At 53.5% G+C, this 11,986-nt stretch overlaps 1 long non-coding RNA gene across 3 annotated transcripts; it reads left to right on the top strand.

The window, feature by feature from the left end:
* The first annotated feature begins 23 nt into the window (after positions 1–23).
* Positions 24–5,101, top strand: LOC309623792. Of its 3 annotated transcripts, none has more exons than XR_014241648.1 (3): positions 24–220; positions 536–2,610; positions 3,674–5,101. It is a non-coding gene; the product is annotated as an uncharacterized lncRNA (long non-coding RNA). The 3 variants fall into 3 exon arrangements; XR_014241649.1 differs by having other exon boundaries at positions 24–1,513; positions 2,553–2,610; XR_014241650.1 differs by having other exon boundaries at positions 24–2,610.
* Positions 5,102–11,986: the final 6,885 nt, after the last annotated feature.

Here is an 11,986-nt window from a genome sequence, read left to right as displayed (position 1 = left end):
TCCGAACAGCCGGAAACGGAAACGGTCCCTCAAGTGCGAAGGAATCAGAAACATCTGTGCCGCTTTTTTTTTCCCCTCTGTGAAGCATGTTTACAGTTCTGGGAAATGGACTTGGCCAAAACCACATGGGATTTCATCAAATGACCGTTTAAAATACTTGGCAAGTCCACAGAGCAGCTTGAGTCTGTCCATCTCTCCCGAACGCTGGCTCTCGCAGGAGGTGGGTAGTGGACCCAGCTGACCACGTGGTTTCTCGGGGTGGGATCGCCGTGCTCCTCCCGACACCCCCCTTTGAGGCAGGACCCACACAGGTGTTTCTGGTCCTGAAACGTGAAGAGGCTCCGTCCCTGCAGCGTGGCCGCCGCAGATTAAGGTCAAGAACAGGAAGCACTGCGGCAGGGGCAGGGGGCCGCCCAGGAGCCGGAGCAGCCCGGCTGGGCGTCCGGGGAGAGAGCTGGCGTCCACCGAGCCAGAGCCGTGGGGCCGGCAGCTCCCCACTCTCTGGTCATCAAGGGCCTTTCATTTTCTTTTCCAGTAGTTTGATGGAATGCCACGAAAGAGTGTTTCTGGAGGAGCCCCACAGTCTGGGGTCTCAGCTCGGCCCAAACAACCGGAAAACGTTCCAGGAACTGGAGCATCGGCACCTCGCTTGCTCTCGGCTTCTCGGGGGGTGAAGGAACGTGCAATCACCCTGGAGACGCGCGCTGGCTGCCGGCCTGTGCTGGGAGGGGAGGCCGACAGGAGCCGCCCACCAGTGGAGGCTGTGAGCCCGGGGTGGGGGGCAGGGCCTGCAGGGCGCCCAGGGGATGGAGGGGTGAACTTGGGCTGCGTGTGCTCTTCACACCCGGACCCAGCCTACAGAGCCCTTCCTGGAGCGCCCGGCGCCCCGCGGCCTCTCCTCCACGTCCAGCTGCCCTGGGATGGGCGCTGGAGTTGCCCCCAGGGGTCAGGGGCTTCACGGGCGAGTCCGAAGACCCCGTGGATCCCTCGTGCCGGAGCAGCCCTCTGAAGGCCACCTCTCGGGTTCGAGACCCCAGAGGAGCAGAAACAACGGGCCCCCACTTTCTGGGACGTCTCCTGAGCCGGGAGAGCAGGCAGAGATGGAAGACCGTCCCTCCTGGTGGCCGAACGGCTCACGCTGACCACTGGCCCAAGCCCTGGGCCCAGCCGGTGCCACCCTGACCTGGCCACAGACAGCTCCCAGGAGCCAGACTTCCAGGCCCGGGTCACCGAGATGGACCCATTTTCCAGATGGGGGAGTCAAGATGCTTTGTCCCGGCAGGCCTTCTAAGCAGTGGGCGTCCAGCAGCGAACAGACAGACAAAATTCCAATTCAGTCATGTGATCAGCTTATAGAAAAACATCTGAGAACACTCACAGTCATCCACGAAAAACTTTTTATCAGACTTAGAAAGGCATTTCCTTAACTGGATGAAGGGTCTCTTCAGAAAACCTTCAGCAAATATAACACTAAAGGGTGAAACAGAAAGTATTGCCCTTAAGAACAGGATTGGTAAGTATGCCTCCAACTGCACTTCTTGCTACATTCAGAGAGAGGTAGGCGGTCATATCATCTGCGGGAGAGAGAGACACACACACAGGGAGAGACAGAGACAGAGACAAAGAGAGACAGAGGAAGATGGAGAGAGGGACAATGGCTAAGGATTGGAAAGGAAAGAAGAAAAACTAGATTATTCACAAATGGTATTATTATATTGTAGAAATTAGGAAAAATGAACAAAATGAAAAAGAATAATAAAGATAAGAAATAAAAGAGAATAAAGATAGAAAATCCAAAAGAATTTGCACATACTTTAGACGTAACAAGATGTAGCAAGTGTGTCGGATGTGAACCCAGCACACGAAATCACCTGCATTTCTATATCCCAGATAAAACATTCTAAAAATGTAAAAATCTAACAAAAGATGAACAGGGCAATTGAGGAGAAAATCATACACTTTACTGAGACATTAATAAAGACCTAACTCCAGGAGAGGTTGCCACGCAGAGGGCAGGACTCGTGCTGTGAGGAAGCCGGGGCCTCCCAATGGGTCTGTGAACCCAGCGCAATTCCAATCAGCCTCCGGCGGGTTTGCTGTGGACCCTGGTGAGATGATTTTAAAAGTCACGTGGATGGGCAGAGGAATACGAGTTGCAGAGATGAACCAGAAGCAGAAGACCACGGCGGGGACCTTCCCCACCGATACTGAGAGCTTACACCCTCCAGATGGTGGTTATTTTTGAGGAAGAGAGAGGCGTTGATCAGGGTGAGCAAGGCATGTCGTTCCCGTGGGGTCTGGCCTGAGGCTCTTTGGTCACCGTGTCCCTTAAGCTGTGCACACGCGCTTTTGTACGCTGTCCTGTCACCTCGCTTTATCTCATAATTCTAAAACCAAACCAGAACAGAACAGACCACGAGCATGTGGCCGCTTACACGGCTCATTGGGCCCTTCAGTCAGCCTTCATTTGCCCCCGCCCGGCTGGTTTATCCCCACAGCTCTGAAAACTCACCTCGTGGCCGCAGAAAAGACAATTTCTCTTCCTTTTTCAGTGAAGGCTCTTCTAGGGGCTGAGTGTCTATGGTCCCACCACCGACGTCCAAGTCCACAGTACGTGACTCCTGCCACCCTGCCCTTCCGCTGCAAGCTCACGAGTCTGTCACTGCCCCTCTGGAAACCCTGAGGCCGGGCTGGACGCCCTGCAGGACCCCTGAGAGGCACCCGAGGGCGGAGCTTCACCTCCCACTACCCGGGCCCACCTCCTGTTCCCTTCAGTGGAAAGATCCACTGCACGATGTGAGGGTCACACCCTTATTAACCCGTGAAATGTCCACACAGGGCCACAGAACTGCCCCATCAGCGTGGGCTGCTGTTACCCTGGGTCTGACTGGTGGGCACTGACCAGTGGAGACCATGGCAAGGCGGGGGTTATTTCCTTTGTTGGCCCGAGGGTCCTCTTCTCTCCGGGCTGCTCAAGGCTACACCAGGGCTTTTAAGCAGCCGAGTCACACAGCTGTCTCTTGATGAGCTTGTGGTCCACTGACACTCTCGGATCTTCTTCACAAACTGTCAGGCTGGGTCTTCCTGCTCCTCTTGTGAACCGAGTGGGCCCGAGAGCATGGCTGTGGACTTCTCCCACTATCTTCCATCTTGTTAACTTGGGCCCTTTCTCCAGGGTGGTGAAGTCGTCTTGGATCTTGACTTCACCCTTCAGGACATGAGCTCTCCCTCCCAGCTTCCTGTCATTTGCACGTTAGACCAGCATGCAGTGCTTCCCTCCAGGGAACCAGAATGCAGGGGGGCTGAGAGTGGAGCCCTGAGGGGGCGACCCAAGTGAGGACCAGGCTCATGTCCACCAGGTGGAGCAGGGGGGATGCAGAGACCAGGCCGGGGATGGGGGGGAGTGGGATTGGACAGAACCAGAGCATCGGAGAAGTGGGCGAGAGGGGAGAGGAAGACCCTTCCCCCCGAGTATGCGGGGTTGAGGTGCTCTCTGGGCCCCAATCACTAACGCAACTGTCAGGTGGACACGGAGGGTGGTCCTGGGATGGTGGACAGAGCAGAGGGCGGGGCATCCTGGAGCCCCTCCCACCACGGAACCGGTCAGCCTCTGTCGCGAGAGGCCGGACAACCCAGAGGCCTGGACAAGAGGTGTTGTTTCTTTCGCGTCCAGGTGTGGCACTCCGACCTGTCGCCTGCAGGGACCAGAAGTGGCAAAGGGTCTCGGGGCCACAGGAGAGGGGGTGAGGAGGCACCCCACACCCCACGAGTTCCTTGGGACACCGGCACATCCTTGGTCCAGAGGTGTGACGGGGGCACCCACAGGCCGGGAGGCCACGGGTGAGCCCTGATGATGCCCACGAGGGCAGGGGTGGCCTTGTGTGGGGACCCCCTATCCGTGTGCAGGGCCTGGGGTTTCCTCTCTTGCTGCTCTAGTTCTGGAACAAATTCTGAAGGACCTCTGGGACACAGCCAAACTCTGGAAGTAACGCTGCGTCTGGAAGGCTGGCTGGCCCGGAGGGAAGTTGCCCAGGACAGATGTGCTGCTTTCAGGAGGGGAGAGTGGAAGGCCTGCAGGCTGATCCCAGAGCCCCGTGTGGGCTGAGGGTGGCCCTCAAAAGATGTCCACCGCCTCACCCCAGAATCCATGAACTTATTGGCTTATTAGGGAACGATTCTTTCAAATGTGATTGTGTTGAGTGTCGTAGGATGAGAGAATGCTAGCTTATCCGCCGGGCTGTAACCCCAAAGACAGGGTCTTTACAAGGGACGGGCAAGAGAGACACAGCCACAGGGGAGACCCACGTGATGACACGGCCACAAGCCCGGGGACACCTGGAGCCCCGGGAGCCGAAGAGGTGGCAAGGACCCTCTCTGGGGCCTCAGGAGGGAGCGCGGCCCTAGGGCACCTGGATCTCAGACGTCTGGCCCCGGAGCTGGGAGAGAGTGAATCTGCTATTTAGGCCCCAGTTCCCGTGTTTTGTTACAGCAGGAAGGGAAGCTGGCACCAGGCGTGAAGGAGAGGGTCCCAGCTAGAGTTCAAACCCTCCCACAAGGGACCACAGCCCGCCCCCGCCGTGGGCTCAGGACCGAGCTGGTCTGGTGGATCTCAGCAGGGCTGGACCTGCGATCCCTGGGGCCACATGCCCTCTGCTGGGTGGGTGGGGGGCTCCCGTGAGGCCCTCAGAGGACACGGGGGTCACCGAGCACGTGCTGCTTCACAGACACAGCGGGAGACTCTCGGCCTCCGACAGCCATCAGTGTCTATCAGGTGTTTGATATCAGCTTGTTCTTTGTCCAGAGCTGGGCGGCACTTGTTCTTAATCACCACCGCCCAGCTGCTGGGCTCCCGAAACTCACGCCATGGGGTCTGCACCATGGGGACCCCAGCCCCGCCAGGGGAGCCCTCCGCCCGTGGGGATCTCGCGCCCTCGCAGCGATGAAGCAGCCCCGGGGCAGCACCAGCCCTGTTTACTGGGAAACGTTAGGCCAGTCGGCAGTGCCTCTGTGGTTAAGTCTTCCCACTGGCATTTCCTGTTTTTATTTTATTTTCTTAAATTCATTAAAAAATTTTTTAAAAATAAATTCTAAGGTAATTTAATTATGAAGTGGTTTAAATCCTCATTTCACATTTTTTTATTTGAATATAGTTGACTTACAATATTATATTAGTTTCAGCTATACAACATAGTAATTCAGTACTTTTATAGATTATACTCCAAAGTTATGATAAAACATTGGCTATATTCCCTGTGCTGTACATTATATCCCTGTAACTTTATTATTTTATTCCTAGTGGTTTGTACCTCTAAATCCCCTTCACCTACCTTGCCCCTCCCCTACTCCTCTTGCCACTGGTCACCACTAGTTTGTTCTCTGTGTCTGTGAGTCTACTTCCACTTTGTTATATTTGTTTGCTTTAATTTCTAGAGTCCACATATAAGTGATAACATACAGTATTTGTCTTTCTCTGCCTGACTTATTTCACTCAGCATAATACCCTCCAGGTCCATCCATGTTGCTGCAAATGCCATTATTTCATTCTTTTTTATAGCTGAGTAGTATTCCATTGTATATATACATATATACATACACCACATCTTCTTTATCCACTCATCTGTTGATGGACGCTTAGGTTGTTTCCACATCCTGGCTACTGTGAATAGTGCTGCTATGAATATTGGGGGGCATGTATCTTGTCTAATTAGTGTTTCCGTTTTCTTTGGATAAATACCTAGGAGTGGGATTGCTGGATTATATGGTAACTCTATTTTTAGTTTATCAAAGAACCTCCGTACGGTTCTCCATAGTGGCTGCACCAATGTACATTCCCACCAACGGTGCAGGAGCCTTCCCTTTTCTCCACATCCTCTCCAGCATTTATTGTTTATAGACTTTTTGATGATGGCCACTCTGACAGCTGTGAGATGGTATCTCATTGTAGTTTTGATTTGTGTTTCCCTGATGATTGGCAATGTTGGGCATCTTTTCATGTGCCTGTTGACCATCTGTGTGTTTTCTTTGAAAAATGTCTATTCAAATCTTCTGCCCATTTCTTCATCACGTTGTTTATTTTCTTGATTGAGTTGTGTCACTTCTTTATATTCCCCGTTGCTACTATTGTCATAGGCGTGCACGTGCCCAAGCCCCGAAGGCCCCTCCCAGAGGCGGGGCTGCCCCGGGGCCCGTGCAGAGCTCTGGCCGGCTCCGGCCCATGCAGGCTGTTCCGCGCTGCATCTCGGGCTGGCTGGGCTTCAGGAGGCAGTGTGGTGCCTTCTGAGCAGCCGGGTCCAGCAGGGACGTGAGCCCTGATGGGGTGCAGCGCCCGAGGCCACGGTCCGTGCTGACCGTCACAGGTCCCGGCCAGGGCTGACGGAGGGCAGGGCTGGACAGAGCTGCTTCTGGATTGGCACGTGGCCCCAGTGTGCCACACTGGGACAGCGCTGGGGCCAAACGCTGACCCCTAGGGCCCTCAGGCCGGACGCTCATCCTTCAGAGCGCTTGGTGTCATGTGCTGGCTGCGTTCAGGGGAAAACTGAGCTGCCTGACTCGGCGAGAGGTGGGCCTGCTATGGACCAGGTGAGCCAGGACCTGAGGTGTTCAGGACACGTTCCTGACACACGGAGGACCCCGGGGTCTTTCCGTCCCCACGACTGGACTCCCAGTGACCCCTCAGGAAGAATTCCACTGCCACAATTATTACAAACCTCAGGTCACTTCAGAGTGTGCTAGGTCGCCGGGGGGCTGGACCAACTGCCCTGCAGACCTCAGGCTCCGGCCGGGTCCCATCCAGGGCCTTTCTCCTGGCTGGAGACCAAGAGAGAAGAAAATGAGGCCACTGGCGACACCACACGTGTGACCAGTGGGACGCCGGCCAGTCCTCAGCCCCTTCAACAGAGAGGCAGGCAGAGGGAAGCGTGTCCAATAACCCGCAGGAAAGGCCAGCTCCACACAGCTGGCCCATCCGGCTCCCACGCTCACCAAGCCGCCTCTGGACAGGCATTTCTCCTCCTCTGCCCCACCCTCCTTTGCGGTGGGCAAAGCTGCCCAGCCCTCCTGCACCCCGGCAGGAAGCGGGTCCCTGTGAGCCTCTAACCTGGGTGGGCTGGCTGGTCCCACCCCTTGGGCCTAGCGCGGCCATGGGACGTGACCCCTGCCCCGGGGCAGGTCACTGTCACTCCGGGTCCTTGTGGGCCCACATGGCGGCTGTCCCTGGCACAGAGGTTTCTCGTTTCTGTGGCACAGCCATCCTCTGACCTCACCCCCTTTCAGAGGGTTCCCGCCTGGCTGAATCGGTGGCCCCTGGGACCCCCCAGTTCAGCAGCCTGAACTCCCTGTGAAGCTCAGGTACTTCTCTGCAGCTCTCCAGGAGAGCCTCTGCCAGTGGATCCTGGGGCCTGGGGTCTCAGTGGCTGAGCCTTAGCAACTCTCCCGCCTGCCCGGGGGAACCAGGGCACGGGGCCGAGGACCCAGCAATCCCAAACCGCCTCTGTTTTCCCCTCGACGTGATGCAAGAATTGCAAAGCTCCCGAGAGCTCAGATGCTGGCCTCTCCAGGAAGCCAACCACTGAATGGTTTTCCTGGAACCAGTTCCCCTCCCAGCCCTGCCTTCTTTTCGCCCACCCAGAGCCAGAGAAGGAATTCGTCCTTCCAGGGGAGCGGTTTGCAGGGGGGCCGGGCCACAGACGCAGTGCAGAGGGGCCACCCCGGGAAGGCCCGCAGTGGGGGCACAGCGCCCGTGCAGGGCCCAGCTCCCCCTGCTCCGCCAGCCAGGGAAGCTTTGCTTCATTTCATGCACAGATGGGGCTTCCAGGTATGACTTCTCTTGAAGAAGTTTCGTGGATTTTTTTTTGTGGCCGCGTTGGGTCTTTGTTGCTGCGCGAGGGCTTTCTCCAGTTGCGGCGAGCAGGGGCTACTCTTCATTGCCGTGTGCAGGCTTCTCATTGCGGTGGCTTCTCTTGTTGCGGAGCACGGGCTCTAGGTGCACGGGCTTCAGTAGCTGTGGCGTGTGGGCTCAGTAGTTGTGGCTCGCAGGCTCAGTAGTTGTGGTGCACAGGCTCAGCTGCTCCGTGGCATGTGGGATCTTCCTGGACCAGGGCTCGAACCTGTGTCCCCTGCACTGGCAGGTGGATTCTTAACCACTGCGCCAGCAGGGAATCCTCGTGGATTTTTTAAAGTCTGAAAAGCACTGGATAGACATGAGGTGCTGAGGTCTCTGCCCAAAGAGAATCTGGTTCCCACTCCGGACCTCCCGCCATGAGAGGCCCATGCGGAGCCGCTGGTGCGCCCGCCCCACCAGGCTGTTGGAGGAGCTGAGATGCCTTTGGAGCTGTTGTGAGCTTAAGGGGGGTGGCGACGAGTCACCCTGGCCGCAGCACCCGCCCCAGAGTCTGTGTGCACAGCGGGGCCTGCAGTGAGCATGGCCGCCTCACAGGGCCTGGACGGGAGGCGAGAGGCAGGGGTGCCTGAGAAGCAGCCTCGGTCTCCGCCACACTACCAACCCCGGGACACATGCAACCCCAGGACTCGGACTCAGGGGGTCAAAAATGACCAAGGAGGCACAGCCAAGGAGGGCGGCCCTGATAAAGCAAAGGACATGCCACGTGGCCCACAGAGGCAGATGAGGTGGGACAGCTGGATGGTGAACTTAAAAAGCACATAATAAACGTCCTCAGAGAAATCGGAGCAGGATGGTGGCAGGCCTGGCACCTACCCAAACAGCAAAAGTGCTGGTGATGTGAAGAGAGCCTTTGGGGTTCAGGCCACCCGACGAGGGCAGAGGGGATGCTCAGAGCCCACGCAGAGCAGCACAGCCCGGAGCCAGGGACACCTGCCCAACTGCATCCCAGCACCAGCCTCACAGCCTCATGGAGAAACGTGGTGGAACCGGACAAACAGGGGAACATAGCTCGGGGGACCACAGTCCCAGGGGAACATAATCACAGGGGGGCATAGCTACAGGGGAACTAAATCACAGGGGGACACAGTCCCAGGGGAACATAATCACAGGGGGACATAGTTACAGGGGAACATAATCACAGGGGGACATAGTTACAGGGGAACATAATCACAGGGGGACATAGTTACAGGGGAACATAATCACAGGGGGACATAGTTACAGGGGAACATAATCACAGGGGGACATAGTAACAGGGGAACATAATCACAGGGGGACATAGTTACAGGGGAACTAAATCACAGGGGAACGTAGTGCAGGGGAACCTGATCACAGGGGAACATGATCCCAGGGGAACATGTTTTCGGTCAGAACTGATAAGGCAGGTGTAGAGAAAGAAGGTTTCCAGTCATAAATGATAACGCAGGTGTTAGAGAATGAAAGCGTCCAGTCAAAAATAAGTACTCGGTAGATAGGGAAGTAAGATTTGAAGTCATAAATTATACCCAAGGTGATAGAGAAAGAAAATATTACTTCAGAAATGATCATTCAGATGTTTGAGGGAAAAGTTGCAGTCATAAATTGTAACTAAAGAGATGCTTACAACTAAGGAGTATCTAGTCATAAATAACAACCATGGTCACAGAAAAAAAAATGTTTCCATCGTAAATGATAATCAAGAGATTGAAAAAGAATTCCACTCATAAATGAAAACTAAGGTCAAAAAGAAAGAAGTTTTCCAGTCTTACATGGTAACTCAGGAGACAGGGGAGGAGGTTTCGTGTCATAAACAATAAGTGGAGTGACAGAGAAGGGAAAACTCCAGTCATGAAGGAGAAAACACACGACAGAGAAAGATGATGATACCAGGTGATATGCAGAGGGTTCCTACCCGTAAAGGATAAATCTGATGATGGAAAAGAAGGTTTTCCAGCCATAAGTGATAACTTGGGCGAAAGCGAAAAAATTTGTCATAAATGATAATTCAGGAAATGGAGAAAGAAGATTTCCAGTCATAAATGGTAACTAGTATGAGACAGACAAAGGTTTCCATTATAATTTACTACTCAGGTGATATAGAGAAAGAATGATTCAAGTCATAAAAGATAAACCATATGATAGAGAAACAGTGTTTCCAGTTGTAAATAATAAGTCAGGTGATAGAGAAACTCAGGTGAGAGAAAATGAAATGTTTTCAGTCAAAAATTGTAACTCAGGTGATAGGGAAAGAACACTTCCAGTTATAGTAATAATTCATAAGCTAGAGAAGAAGGTTTTGAGTCACAAATGAAGACTTTTATAGAGAAAGAAAGGTTTCCAGTCATAAATAATCATTCAGGTGATACAGAAAGAAGGTTCCTAGTCAAAATAGAGAACTAAGGCGATAGAGAAAAGGTTTCTAGTCATAAATAAGACAGAAAAAGAAAGGTTTCCAATAATTAGTGATAGTTCAGGTGACAGAGAAAAAAGGTTTCACTCATAAATGATAACTCAGGTGAGAGAGAAGGAAGGTTTCCAGGCCTGAATGATGTCAGGTGATAAAGAGACAAGGTACCAGTCATAAATTATGGAGAAAGAAGACTTTTCAGTCATAAACGATCAATCAGGGGAGAAAAATCTTCAGTCATGAATGATAACCAGGCAATAGAGAAAGAAGGTTTCCAGTCGTAAATGGTAACCAACAGCATAAAAAAAAAGAGGTTTCCGTCACAAACGATAACTCAGATCACAGAAAAAGAAGACTGTCCGTCACGAAGGTAACAGGGTCACAGAGAAGGAAATGTTCCACCCTTATGTGATGACTCAGGTGACAGGACAGAAGACGTCCTGTCGTAAATGAGGGTTCGGGGGCCAGAGGAAGAAGGATAACAGTCACAAATGGCAACTCAGGGGGCAAAACTGAAGGTTGCTGCTCAAAACTAGTAAAAAAGAAAAGTTTCCAGTCAGGAATGGTAGCTCAGGTGATGGTGAAAGACGGTTTCCAGTCATAAGTGACAACACCGGGGGTAGAAAGAGATGACCTCCAGTCACAAATGCTAAATCAGGAGACAGATAAATACGGTCTCCAGCCCTAAGTGGTAACTACCGTGACACAGGGCGAAGTTTCTAGTCATAAATGGTCACTCAGGCGACAAAAACCTTTCCAGTCATAAAACCCAAGTCAGGTGACGCAGAAAGAAGTTTCCTGATCATAAATCGTAACTCAGGTGGTCCAGACAGAAGACCGCTTGTCACAGAGGCACATCGAGAGACTGAGAAGGCAGCCACAGACAGCCCAGGTGATACAGAAAGAAAGGATTCCCCTGAGAAGTGATGATTCTCTGAAAGAGAAAAGCGCCTTCGCGTTGTGAACGACGTCGGGGGACAGAGGAAGAAGGTTTGCAGTCACAGATGATGACGCAAGTGATAATGAAGAAGGTTTCCAGTCAGTAATAATGACTCGGGTGGCAGGGGAAGAAACTGTCTTGTCGTGAATTCTAACTGAGGTGATTGATAGAGGAGGAAGGTTTCCAATAACAAATGCGAACCCAGATTATAAACAAAGAAGCGTTCAGGAACAAAGGCTAACTCACGTTAGAGAAAGAGAAGGTTTCCGGTCAGAATAGATAAATCTGGAGATGATAGAGAATAAAGGTTTCCATCCGTAAGTGACAGCTCAGGTGAGAGAGAAAGAAGGTTCCAGTTCTGAATGATATAAGGTGACTGAGAACAAAATATTTCCTGTCCTGAACAGTAAGCAGATGGTCGAGGGAGGAAGTTAGAGTCGGAAATCAGAACTCAGGGGATGGAAACCCACCTCCCCATCACAAAGGACACTTCAGCCCACGGAGAGAGGCTGCCACCGCGTTGCCATGGTGACAGGAGCCGCCGCCCTGGGGCACCGCTTCGCTGGAGTCACGGGCCCTCGGGCTGGAACCACGGCCTCCACAGAAGGGCCTCCAGGCTCGGGAGGGGCAGGTCAGCTTGCTCCTGGGGCCTTTCTGCCGGGTGCCACCTCCAAGCCGGGTGGAGGGGCTGCGGCCCCGGCGCCCTCGGCTCAGCGCCTGGCTCCTCGGTGGTGTGACCGTGAGAATCGCCCTCGCCATCCCC

This window comes from Balaenoptera borealis (assembly GCF_965194805.1).
Source record: "Balaenoptera borealis genome assembly, chromosome: 2".
Taxonomy (NCBI): Eukaryota; Metazoa; Chordata; class Mammalia; order Artiodactyla; family Balaenopteridae; genus Balaenoptera; species Balaenoptera borealis.
Note: the sequence above shows the minus strand (reverse complement) of the source record. Positions and strands in the feature narration are given on the sequence as shown.